The sequence below is a fragment of the Camponotus vicinus genome, unplaced genomic scaffold (assembly GCF_025532165.1).
Source record: "Camponotus vicinus isolate PSW18456_S1 unplaced genomic scaffold, iyCamVici1.0 SCAF_4, whole genome shotgun sequence".
In the NCBI taxonomy this organism is placed as follows: Eukaryota; Metazoa; Arthropoda; class Insecta; order Hymenoptera; family Formicidae; genus Camponotus; species Camponotus vicinus.
The window spans coordinates 6,881,534-6,895,803 of record NW_028141976.1 but is presented as its reverse complement, the minus strand read 5'-3'; the positions used below and the strand labels follow the sequence as shown (position 1 = coordinate 6,895,803).

Sequence of the window (14,270 nt, the reverse complement as noted above, 5' to 3'; positions counted from 1 at the left end):
TTGTTTTGTTTTATGTTTGTTGACATATAAAATTATATGTGTGTCTGTTTGAATAATAAAATTCATATTCAATATTTGACATCCAGAAAGTGATTGCATCTTATCACGCCTCGTATGTTTTTCTGTTAACCGCAGTGGTTTAAAAGCAAAATATTTTTATAAAAAAAAGACATTATACAATATTAATAATTATTATCTCATATTCGAAGAATTTGCACATATTTCTTTGACATAGATGTCAAATAATAATAATTGAATAATAATAATTGAACAATTAAACAGAAATATATATTTGAAAAAATGTTAAAGATATTAAAAGAGATGCGAAGCGATCCGTTGTCTCAATTGTCAACCAATTAACTGTACTTTACATTAGTAAAAATATTAATTATATAAAATTCCTAAGCCATGTCAAAAGTAACGGAGAGCACATTTCTACGCATACAATGGATAGAAAAGGAAGATAGGAAGACTATTGTTAAAAAAAACCTGCAGACGCGACGAGAAAGTAATAATAAGATCATAACACGCGATTTTCCAGAGGAGTCGCAATTATATTACGAGTCTTGGAGAACGTCGTGGTATGTAATGTACGTAAAACCGACGGCGGTTTAGAAACGAAATTAGCACGTGGTGAGCGACAGTGAGATTCTCACGTATATCGTCGCGTTATTCTTTTCCAAGGATAACGACGCGTACTTTTCTCGGCAGCGGCGACGACGAAGTGACGGAAAAGGGGATTCCCCTGTACCTGATGCAATTAACTCGCTATTAGCGGAGCAGACGTTGAGCAGGAGGCCCGGCCGTTACGAAAGTATAGCCCGCTGTACGTGATTAAAGCGGGAATTCGTTATGGGCGCATCGGCGCGGCCTCGTCGATAAGATTAATTGATAAATGGCCGAATCGATTGGCGCCGTTGTAGTTTCGTTACGACGGCTCGGTGGGGCCTCGCCAACTGACTGGCAAGATAAATATCTCGTCGCGCGATGCTGTTACCATATAATCGGATTTAATTCGTGCGCACGTAACGGCGATGATACATGAAAGATTATCATTACCGCCTTGATATCGGTCATTAGCCGCATGCATCCATTTCCCACGGTAACATTGCGAGAAACTTTGCCGAATTAATTAGCTTTACCGAAAAATTTCGAAGGCTACTCCTTTTTCCATTTATTGCCTTCTCTCATATTCTAATTTTCCACTAATTATGCTCGATATATTTTTATTGATATATTAAAATATATAACATATATATAATATAATATATATAAATATAATAAATATAAAATATAATATATATAAAATATATAAAATATATAAAATATATGAAATATATAAAATATATAAAATATATAAAATATATAAAGTATATAAAGTATATAAAATATATAAAATATAATATATATAAAATATATAAAATATATCGATGATATAAAACTAGTTCCTAACTAGTGGTGAATCTTGAACAACCGATTCAGATCAGTTTCATTTTTTTACTCGCGTTTTTGAGAAGCATAGAATAAAATATTCCGATTAAATGATCGCCCATGTGTTACGCAATCGGCATTTAATATGCGCAGCACGTGTGTATGACGCACGCATACGATGATGAGATACTTGTGTGCTCTTCCCGGAAAGAAACCCGGCCGAATATTTTTATAAACAACGCATCTCATCGTGTACAGATTGTCGTCGGTTTGTGAGAACGCATCGTGACATTTCCGCGAAGCGCACCGGAAAAAACATGCATTAACGCGAGAACAAGTAAATAAACTATCTAAGCAGGAACATCGAGCGGCGAGAGGCTGCCGTGGATGAGACATCCTGTCGATGGTGGGGCAAAAAGTGATGACGAGGGCAAGGCAAATGTGTACAGTCTGTGCGTAGGTTCACGCTCCACGTGTTCGAATAGCCACGTTACTCCGATGACGGTGCCGTTCGGGGAAACAACAAGATGAAGGCACACTATGTTGCAAAACGATATTTAGGTCGATTCTACAAGGAGAAAATTATCGTCTAGAAATTACAGTAGTGTACTAGACAGATTGGTGCCGCACCCGAATGATGTAACTTCATCCGACACTTACTACTTCTCGGGTTCGAGCAAAAGGAATGTTAAATAGAAAGTACTTGTATATTCAGCTATACAAAACACGCGATAATGTTGTAGTCTCTGCTCTAGATTTATTTATTAAAGTATTTTAATATTGATAGATAAATTACTATTCAAATAATTAAAGCATCGTACATTTTAGTCGAATGACTATGAAGAGTTATCGAGTCAATAATTTAATTTTATCCCACTATCAAAAGACGTTTCATCATCCTATCTGTTTCGATCAAAGATCGTGTTGTCATCGTAAATTGTAATGATTATGGAAGTAAATCCGCGCTATCTGTCTGGCCGCGTATCGTTTAAAGAGTCGAAGACGACAACATTGTGGAAGAAACATCATCGGTGGATGCCTATCGCTGCAACACTGACGCCACGTTGTTGCAGTGAGAGGTGCGAAGAGGGAAGACAGGGCATTCATACGGCACTGTCACACTCGGCGAATGCAGAAAACGTGAGCGACAGAGATCGACGAAGGCAGCGGACCATGGCAATTCGTGGGAGGAAGTTAAAGCCTGCTTTACAACGAATTCTGCGCCTCATCAATATCGTCGATCAACCGGTTTCTGTCTATGATCAAATAAGTGATCGGAATTTAAATGCAAACGTCAAGGAAACTGTGCAACCGCAATTTTATTGTAAGAAATATATATAAACTAAATATATATAAAGTATAACGATATAATGAGTGTGCATATATAACGTGCTTGTGCAATCGATCGATAAAGAATTATGTCACACTACTCTAAAAATTGCCGCTGATAAAACTGACAAAAGCATCAAGAAGCAACGAAATAATTTATAACATGATATATTTAAAGTTGGAAGATTTAATTCAAAGTGGATATTTGAGTGTTTTTTGATGAATGGAATTTTTTTGTGATATTGTAAAATTTTCCACATGTCTTTGATATTCTTTTTGCTCAAAAATGACATGTTTCAGACATTTCGTCGCTAATGTAATTATTTATCACAATAACGATCACGATTTTTATAGCTTCGATAGGATAATTACATAAATATATTATGTAAACGATATATAAGGAAGCTATAAACAATTAGGATATAGGCAATTTGCGGATGCTAAGCGACTCTCTCGTCGCCGGCTTAATGAGCACGTGTCGCGTAATTTCTATTGATGTTGCGACCTCAATAAATGTCGGAGAGCGCGACGGACGCCTCTCTAATATGACGATCTATTAATATCACGAATATCTCACATTAGGTATCGAGATGTAAACAATGTGTGAAACACGTTGTTAACTTAATAATAGGTGTCGCATCGAAAAATACGCTATTTCGAACGTCTTCTGCTTTGGTGACTTCAAGGGAACTTTTTGTCGCTCAAATTTAATGGAACATGTGAAAAATATTCTTCCCTGAAACTATTTTCTTGACCAAATAATATAAATTGACATAGACAATGAACGTATATTAGATATATTTGAGTATATCGTCTCTTGGTATGAAATATTAAAGATTGAATTCGATCAAAAGATAAAAATATACCTGATATAAAATTATTGTGTTTATTGATTGGTGCATAACATCTAGGAAATAATATATATTTAATTTTAATTTGTTGAAAAAAGATTAAATTGTAACTGATGATAGTTTATATGCAAACTTACAATTTAGACTTGTTTTATAGAATTAAAATAACGAATATATTTTTTATTTGGAAATGGATTTTATTTTCTACTTCTAATAAATGTTTTAGTTTAAAGAAAATATCAACATATAGTTTTATTAATATATATTATATTAACTTTTTAATATTTTCTATGTTACATGTAATAAACATAAGCATAATTGATACAAATTTTGGATTCTGAAAGATCATTAATACAATCCACATTTTATATCTCTTTAATTTATACAAAATTTACGAAAAATAGCGCATTTTTTTTTTTTTATAAATGACGCATAACGATTCACTCATCGTTGTTTTTATACGTATATATATTTTACAAAAAGTATCGCGCGGCACTTAGAACTTGTCCGTATCGTACAGTCTGTGACTACTACAAAGTCGACGTGCGTAACTACCTATTAATTGCCGTAATTACTGTAAGAAACTGTACTATGACTTTATCTACCTATGGTTCATAATTATAAGCTACTTTGTAAGGACATTCAGAATTGTGGTTTGACATTTCACATATGCTATATATTTATATTTTAATTCAATCGCGATACAATCTACTACTGATATTGTCTGATTAAGTTGAAAGTACATATGCGCATGAATACTTTGATTGTATCTCTCTCTGAACATTTTAAGTGACTGCATAAATTTAAGTGGACATTTGAGTAATAGAGAAAGGATGCGGTTTTTTAATGAGACGACACTTAATGAATCTTCTGGATTATTATATTTAATATGAATATTTTATTAATATATACTATGTTATTAATATATTTATACAAATATAATCTGTGACTTTTCTACAATAAGACAACGTATTAATAGAATATATAGATATAATGTTAAGTATTTATTATATTTCCAAATATTATTGTCAAAAAATATAAAACAAAAGCAACAAATATAGATTATTAGTGTTTTGAAAGTACATGTTTAAAAAAAAGTTTACATTACTATAAAATAAGGATATTTTTGTAAATTTAACTCATTTGACTAGAGACACCAAAACATATTTACATCGCTGGAACAATAATTTAAAGAGATAAAAAATATAAATGCAGTTATTTCACTTGTCACATTAACTACGAGTTTTGCTTATGTAGGTCATATCTACTAACTGACATTATACATATCAATATTTGCAAAATAAACAGCAAATGTTAAGTGGTCAGAATTGATAAATCGTTTTTTATAGCATTATCAAGTCGAAATTTTAAGAATAGAACTTAGATGATATTTACATTTTAAATAAAGAAGTTCAAATACTCTCTACAATTTCGTGCAATACAAATAAAAGAAAATTATAATTACACTTTAGAATCGCTAAAGAATACTGCTCTTAAGAAGATGAAAAAGAAAATTCACTATTATCAATCAATATCGCCATCGTGCACTGTAAAATTCAATATACATACATACTAAAAAATACACACGTTTCATCGAAATCTTGAGAGATATAGTAGAAAAATAGTGGTATCTTATCAATTCCTCTACTAGTCGCAATACTTTACGTATCCCGACCGTATTTCAAAGGATTATCTAATTAGCGATCCAAATGAGAAGATCGGGCAACCCGTTGTTAAAACACATCCGTTTTTTCGGGTAGACCGATAATTTTATCAGCATGGCGAAATATAAACCGGGCTTTATTCGGCACCGTGAATACTGGCGGACAGACAGCAAGAGAGACAGAAAGAGAGAAGCAGAGAGAGAGGAAAAGAGAGAGAGAAGACAAGTAAGAGAGAGAGAGAGAGAAAGATACAAAAGAGTCGGCGATACCGACAAAGAAGGAGAATGATAGAGCGCAGGGGAGAGGGAACTGCGGGTCGTCAGTGCCAGGCCGTGGGAGGGGTGGGAGACGACGATCGGCTCGGAAGAGGGAGGGAAACGCGTAAACAGAGAGTCAACATGTAAACAGGCCACTCGCGAGACAAACAACGTGGGGGCCGCGGGCTGTTCGCCGCCGAACGAGGCAACCAGGCAGGAGGCAGGCAGGCAGGCCGGCAGGCAGACAGGCAAGAGCAGGCTTGTGTTCGCTCGTGCTCGCTTCGTCGCTCCGTTTTCCGTGCGTGCGTGTTCCATCTGCCGGTCGGTTGTGTTCGACTTATTAAATCGCGCGCGCCAGCCTTTTAAACCGTAGCCGCCCGACGATCGCGTATCCGCGCGGGTTCTTGGAGCGACTGCGGCTGCGGCGCTGGCGCTTCGAAAACCCGCCGAAAATTCGGAAGTGAGGGAGGCCAACGTCGATCGGGGCCGTTCGGCGCGGCTCGACGGATCCACTTGGTCGGTGAAACGAGGAAGAGAGAGAGAGAAAGAAGCGAGGGAAAGTGTGGGAGAAAGAGAGGAGAACGGAGCAGTTTTGTTCTTTTGTTGATAGCGCGTTGCGCAAAACACGTGAATTGTTGGTGCGATGAAAACGTCAACATGCGTCTCCACCGTGTGTCGAAACAGTGCATCGAGTCTCGTCGAGTCGTTAATTATCGTTGTGTACGGGGATAAATTGTTGGTTTAATTTATTACTCGGTATAATCATTGTTAATAAGTGTCGGTACAAGTTACTTTGCGATAGTGTAATCCAGAGAAGAAAATAAGGAAAAAGAAAGCGCGAAATTTTGATTAACGATAAATTTCGAAAGTAGCGTATTTTTTGTAAATCTCGGTTTGAAAAAAATTTGAAATGATTAGGTGTAACATTTTAAGACACACTTGAAAGTAAATATTTTTAATAATTTGTCATATATATTTTAATATAAACTCTCTTATATTAATGATATAGAAAGAATTTTTTCCATTGTATATATTTTTCATTTATATTTTATATTTTTGTAGTTTCTGTTTAGCTAACATCTTGTTCATATCTCATGTAAACACGTTTTTTTATTTTAATAATTCTTTAACAATATGAATAATAAAGAATACAAAAAAAATTAATGTAAAATAATTTTTAATTATTTAATAAACTTCATAAGCTGATATAAAATAGAAAAATATGTCACATTTATTTTCACAGAAAGTTTCGCGAAAGTTTTTGAGTTATTAAACTAGACATTTAATAGAACGTAGACATTTAATAGAAAAATTAATTTAATATGCAGCAAGTGATTAATTGTTACTGCAATGCTTTTGTAATGTAATAATCGGATATATTGAGACAGTACAATAACGTGACATTGCAAAGAGGAAGATTTGATAATGAGCAGTAGATGAATTTATAATTATTCAGTGCATCAGTGATACGTCGCATTGCACGTTGCATATAAATGTGGTGCAGGAAAAATGCATAGTGATGAGGAATACACATTTCCGTGAAGGCTGTGTGAGAAGCACAAACTTTCAAGGAAAATTGGCCACATGTTTTAAATTAATTCGGTGAGTGTGTTTTATGTAGATCAGTATTTTAATACGATGCATACTAATTACATATATATTTAATAATATAAGTTATTGAAAATATCAGAATTTATCGAAATAAAATTTCACAATAGATGTGAAATTGCATATATTTATCAATTATAATTAATATTACCCGTGCTTGCGTAGATCGTAACAATAGCAATGAGAAATTATTCGAATATTAAATCTCTTAGATAATATGATTTATTTATTTAAATCCCACAGATTTGTATTTTTAAGATCTTCAATACTAATTAATAATTCAATAATAACAATAATTAATTAATAATTCAATAATAATACTAATTAATTACTGAATATTGTGACTATTGTCAATACTAACATTTTTTACTGTGCACATGTTGTTGGAATTTGCATGCAGTTGATGTCAAAAGGTTACAATCGAGCGTGTATATTTTGTTCGATTGATTTTATTGATGAGTATGTTATTACAAGGTTAATTTGACGCGCCTTATCAAACAATTTTGCGAACTGTTTTATTTAATATTTCTTTTTAATTTTAAACATTTTGTTTATTATACTCTGGAATGTGCGTGGGTAAAAATCGAATGATATTAGTCCAAAACAATAAAATTTTCGTTGACTTTGTATTTAGTAAAAAAGTATTAAAATATATTCATCATGTTACAGGATTTTATTGAATCATCAATATAATGATCTCACTTTTCTCTCCATTATAATGAATGCCGTAATATCTCTTAGAGTCTCTTTACATTTATAAAACAAGATAATTGATAAGCTATCTAAAACAGTTCACAGTATAACCTTTTATGAACTGCCACAAAGTAATAGACGCTATTTGCTTCCGGTTTAAATGTCAATAAAACACATAAAGGCCACGATTACGCGAACCTTGCTCTTTGCGCCAAGTGCATACATCGCAACTGAATGTAATTGCTCCGAAATTTGCGATGCATGCAATACACACTTTAATGTGGCATCTTTGTTAGCGAACACAATTACTGCGACACAAGAGAATGAGAAGCAATGATATTTCCTCGGGAACATAGATAGTTGTCGCTGAGAAAACTGCAGCGTGATTAACGCAGTGAATAATCTAACAGAAGAATTAGCCGCCAAGTATTGGCGGCCACTCATGTGAATCATCAGCTTTTTTTTGACGGCACGCCGTGTGAGTAAGCAATTGTTACCCGCGGCTTTTATTGAGATTTATGAGACGGTATATACGTACATTCTCTAATTGCGCGTTCGCGCGAGCACCTTTTAAGAAAACTGCCCGGCGCGTCCATTATCCGCTTATTATCGCGACTACCTCGCGCTCATAAATCGCCGCAAACACTTTTCCGGGTATTCCAAATTTAAGAGCGGCCAATTAATTATCGGCCCAGGCAGCCTCCGACCACTGACTGTCTGTCTGCCAATTCGAATCATCCGGAATCGCGCGAACGGTGTTGCGATGCACCGAAACTGGAGCATGGAGAAAAAAAGTGTCAAGGCAGAAAATTATAGACGCACTTGCTATTGATGAAGATATTTATTTATATTTTATTTATATTATTTATATCTATTTATTTTCTAGTATCGATGTTTAGTTTAAAATTTAAAGATGATTTTTTAATCATTTTTCTCTTGAAAACTTGAGCGCATTAATCTAAATTTTTAACATCTTTTTGGCTTTAAGATTTTTTCTTGATCCCTCTTGATAAAGTATATTAGATTGCTTTACACAGAATCTTTTAATTGCTAGAGAGAGGGAAAAAAGAGAAAATGCAAAATTTGTTTTGTTTTTAAAATTTTAAATATCTAAAATATCTACAAGTCTTCATTAAATTCACTTTTATTTATTTATGTTTTATTGGCTTTTTTATAATGAGCTGTAAAAAAAATACTGAGAAATAGAAAGGCAATCATTATTATATTGAAGTACATTTGAATTAATAATTACGTATAATAATTAATTATTAATAGTTGAATTAATAATTATGTGTATTAATAATTAATATTATTTTTTTATTATAATAATTTTTTAACGATATATTAGGTAGGAGCGTTGATAATTCTATTTCGCATCCGCCGTTACAAAATCTAAAGTATGGCAACACATGGAACGCCCACATATATACGTACACAATATGTGGTAACTAAATCAATTGGAGTAGTTGATTCGAGCGTGTTAGGAGAAACATTTAATTGATTGATTGAAATGAACAATTAAATCTTCTTTAAAAATCCTTTCTCTTATCTGTCACGTTCTACAATAATATAATATTATATATATATTAATAATAATAATAATAATAATTATATATATATATATATATATATATATATATATATATTATATATTATGTAAATTAATAATTATTTTTGACAAATCTAATTTAACACAATGATTTGTTGCAAACTTTCAGATTTTTAGGACAAAAAAGAAATACACAAAATTACAAAAAATTAATATACATTAATCACATATAATAATTTTTATTAAATGTACATTAATTTGATTCCAATAATAAGAAAAAATATTTAACTTAAAAAGAATTTAAAAAATTGAAAAAATTAGATTATAAACAAGTATTACTATATGATAGATGTATAAAGCGGATGATGTGTAGCGAAAATTGACGTATACGAGATGTTTCTGACACTGAAAGATTGCACATACCTGCCCCTCTCGATGTTATATTGATGTTTAATAAACTATTGCGAAGTAATAAAAAAATAACGTTTCAACTATCGATCCTGCGGCGTCAGTCGGATCGATCTTCGGCCAGAGTTCGATTCAAGTGTAATGAGAGAAAACGTTTAATTGGATCGGTCGTCGATTTGATCTCGTTGATCGAATCTGAACAGTTTAACGATTCATGCTAGACGATTAATCGGCAAAATTCGTGCTACAGTCTTGCCTGAAAACGCGAAGCCCGCAAATTGTCCGTAATTATTTATTGTACTAACGTCCGTACATAGGGTCAAGCATTTAAATGTCAAATTAAAACTGTTACTTTTCAATCGTGATCAATCTTTGTGAAAGACAGTTATTGTTCGATGGGAATAACTCAAACGGATTAGCGCATTAGAGTTGTAAATATTAAGATGAAGAATGTAAATTTTATTCTTTATCTTTGCAATTGGTTTTTCATTGTCATTATGTTTGTAATTAATCTATTTCGTGTATTTATTAATGTTTGATATATAGGTTTAATAAGTTTTTAGCATTTACTAAATTTTCCATTTTGCTCGTATAAATCGCAATGATTAAAATATTTTTATACAAAATAATTTTTTTATATTTTTAATTTTTTACTAGAAAAATTATTTAATATTAAAAAGATTAAAACAATTTTTTCGATAAACACAATATTGAAGATTATTAATGTTTCAACAAATTCTTGCTAGATGTATATTTATTGTAAGTAAGAGTATTGAAGCGATAAGTATCAGAACGATATTATTGATAATATAAAGTAATTTTGAAATAAACAAACGTTCATGCGATCAGTTCAAATAATCATACGTACTATTTCTCTCTTACGTTAACAGAACAAAGATTATTTAAAGTGGGTTTTCATTAATTGTTTTAAGTTACGATCGTTTTATAGTTGAAGATAAGAAGTTAATCTTATTTTGTTTGTAGTCGCATGTCATGTAGTTTTACGATGGAGTTTATATAACTATAGGATAACGTATCTTAGAATAATAATGAATTTTTGAATATTTATTTATACTTTTGAAATTGTACAGATATGAAAAATAATCAAAAGCTTCATGTTATTATCATAAACTTATGTATCTGCGCATCATATATAATTACGATAATTAAATTAAATATGATAAACTCTAGGTACATTTAACAAAAATAGAAATATAATTTTGATATATCAATTTCCCTACTGAGATTAATTTCCAATTGCTGTTGAAAAATAATATTTTTTCAATGCTTTCTAATTCTAATTTCAATTGTAATGAATTCGAGAGTAAGACTTGGCGCTTCTTTAACCTTCTACTGTCGTGATAAGTTTGGTGTGTACTTTTAGACCTTCGCGAAGAATAAGATACATTAAAAAGTGTTTGCGAGCAGCAACGAGTAAACAGATGGTTATTTATAGCCAAGCTGTGCGTCGACTAGTAAGGTGAAGCGAATAACGGGGAAAACCGCGAGACTGCGCCGTACATTCAAAACTCTGTCACGGAGTTGAGGAATTGCCGTCGTTTCTCGCAATTATTTCTTGAATTAGCTGAATTGCGGAATGATTGGGTCCATTCGCATGCAAAATAAAATTGCTTCAATCATACGCACAGAGCGATTTGTACGCGTTCATCTCTCGACCAGTTCCCGTTAAACTTCATTACTTTCCTACTTCGATAAGTATCAAGCATCAGCTTACAATGAAATGTAGGAATCTGTTTCCTGTTGGGGAATTATACACCGTTCACCGGGAGAGATTTGTGTCTCGACCTTCGTGTATAATCGGTGCATTAAAGCAAATTGTTTTACCGCAGTATTAGATTTGTAACTTTATGCGAAATTTAAAAACTTATTTGTATTTGTAGCCTTTATGGAATTAATTGAATCAGTATGAAATTCCTTAATTTAAAGACATTTTTTACTCTGTTAATTATTAAAGTTTCTTTATATTTAATTTTAATCTATTTAAAGAAATTAAAATATATGATAAATGTCAAATAAATGAGCAAATTTATCATTTATTCTTTCGTAATTGGACGCGCAATTCGTTAACGAATCGTTAATTGTTGCGATACTGATATAAATGCGCTCGCAAATCTTAAATTTGAAATTATCTCTTCTTGTTGCGTGAACAAAATTTATATATTCGCTGACATAAAAAAAGAATTACAATTCTGATAAAAGAGATTTAGATAGTCTTTCTTTTGAATATTGCAAAAGAAGAATTAACTTTCTACATCCAATATTATGTATGAGAAAATTATGATGGCAACTCCGACAGTAGTGTCATTCTTTTGGCATTTAACAAATGGTAAATTGTTTTACAAAGAATCATGACAAGTGTTTATAATAAAATAATTATCATCTTAGATTATATTATAAAATAAAAAACGAGTACACATCGTTTGTAAGCAAAACATCTTAAACGAGAGAACAAAAAATAATTGCGCATCAAGATTATAAAAAAATTAAAATATGGATAAATATTCAAATGCGCAAACAAGAATAAAAAATTATATGAAGATAATTCTCGAATATAAGCGATTGATGCACACATCGCAACATAATTGTTGAATAACCGCAAAAACTTTCTTCTATGTCACAATCGTTGTAATAGATTGGCATCTTTCAGCGTCAATTCCATTTGCATTTACCAGCAGAACATTTTCTAAATTATTATTTTGAATTGTTTGTCTAGGGACAAAGTATGTTGTTGTCAACTGGTATCTAACTCTTGTAATATGATTAATGGCAGCAGTAATATAACTAAACATACGAATGACATAAAATTTATTCTTCTTTCCTTCATTATGTATATACGCATGTATATACGCATAATATATGTGCATACTTAGTAAATGCGTACGTGTATATGTCATTTGAATGTTTAGCTTTATTAGTCATATTAGTCATGTTACAAAATTTTAGATACCAGCTTATAACATCATATATATGTATAATTTTATATATTTTATATTATTATTTGGTCTGTATATTTATTAACAGAGTTATTGCCACGTTGAAATGTATGAATAAAATTCAATGGAGTTTATGCGTTTAGAATGTCAAAAAAGTGTTTTTATTTTTTGTCTTATATCTGGCACAAATTAATCTTGTTGGCATTTTATTTATATTATTGTAGTTTTTTTTTTTACTTTAATAAGTATATAATCTCTTTATATGGAAAGAGAAAAAGACTCGTGCACATAAAAAGAGATTAATTCTGCATGAAATCTCAATATGTCCTATTTAACGGCAAAGTCTACGTTGCGCGTCAAGGGACACGTTCATGCAAATTCGACGGAAGGCATTGTTACTCGGTGAAGAACAAAAAGAAAAAAAAATGCACGCATCAGCTGAACAAAAGCCGCTGTAGCGACAACGGCGCAAACAGCATCGGGCAAACAACTGATATAGGCGGAATAAAGAGAGACGGTCGTTTAAAGATTTCATTGAACTGCCATGATAATGGACGCCGCACACACATACACACACACACACTGGCCACGCCACGCCACGCTATGCGGTTCGTATTATCAAAAGAAACTATTGTCGGGCTGTTGTTAACAATGCGTTGTTATTAAAGCGTGTCCCCGGCGTCGGCGCGCGGATACTTCGTGTCGCGCGCCGATACTTGTGTCGGAAAATCATTCGCACACACGCGGGATTGATATGCGTTCCCTCTCGATACGTTCGTTTTCCGCAGTTGACCTTGACTTGACCTTGCTCGTCGCTGACGCGACGGTCCGGCCGCGTGCGAATCAGCTGTTCGGAGCTGGCGACATCACCTGCCACGATAGAGTCCCGCGACCTCGTCTCACGAAAGTATAGCGAAAAATGTTGTGTTTTGGCGCGTTCGATGCATGAGGTGCTACACGTGTGTAAGTTCTCACGCGCGATACTTCTTGCGATTGTGGAATTGGCACAGCTGTTCCGTAAAGCGGTAAGACTGTCTTTGCGCTAAATAGTTTCGATTAGAAGTTTGACATTTGGCTGCGGATAGCGATGGAAGTCTCGATAATCGAATTTTAGAGAATAAGAATTATTTTCGAACGTTGATTGCGAAATGGATTTAAGTAAAATGCTGTTTCTGAGGATCTAACGAAAATATTTTGGTCAATCATTTTTAGCATTTTTCTTTCTTTGCCGCTTATTAATTTTGTTAAATTATCAGAAAGATCTTGAAAGATCTTTACATTCTTTTAGCTTTTATTGTATTTCGATATTTCGTAAGAATGCATTTTATATTTAATAACAATACTCCGATTTTTTAAATTTCATTTATATTTTATATTCATGCTTAATTTTTAATTTTTTCTACATTATTTATATTTTCTTCTATAATATTTATCAATTTTTTCTATACCATATATCTTTATTGCTTTCAGCTGCTTTGCATTTATTTTATGATATTTGCAATATATATCTTTTAAATGTCTTCACT

General features: G+C 32.5%; 1 protein-coding gene across 23 annotated transcripts in view; it reads left to right on the top strand.

The window, feature by feature from the left end:
- Window positions 1–14,270, top strand: part of Foxp (forkhead box transcription factor P) — a 285,273-nt gene that overhangs the window by 40,442 nt on the left and 230,561 nt on the right. For 2 of the 23 annotated variants that reach the window (XM_083098185.1, XM_083098184.1), the window contains exons 1-2: window positions 5,655–6,477; window positions 6,776–7,134. The exons of the other annotated variants lie outside the window; for them this stretch is intronic. The gene's annotated coding sequence lies outside the window, so the exon portion shown is untranslated. Of the gene's footprint in view, window positions 1–5,654; window positions 6,478–6,775; window positions 7,135–14,270 lie in introns of those variants that run through there. 23 annotated transcript variants of the gene reach the window in all.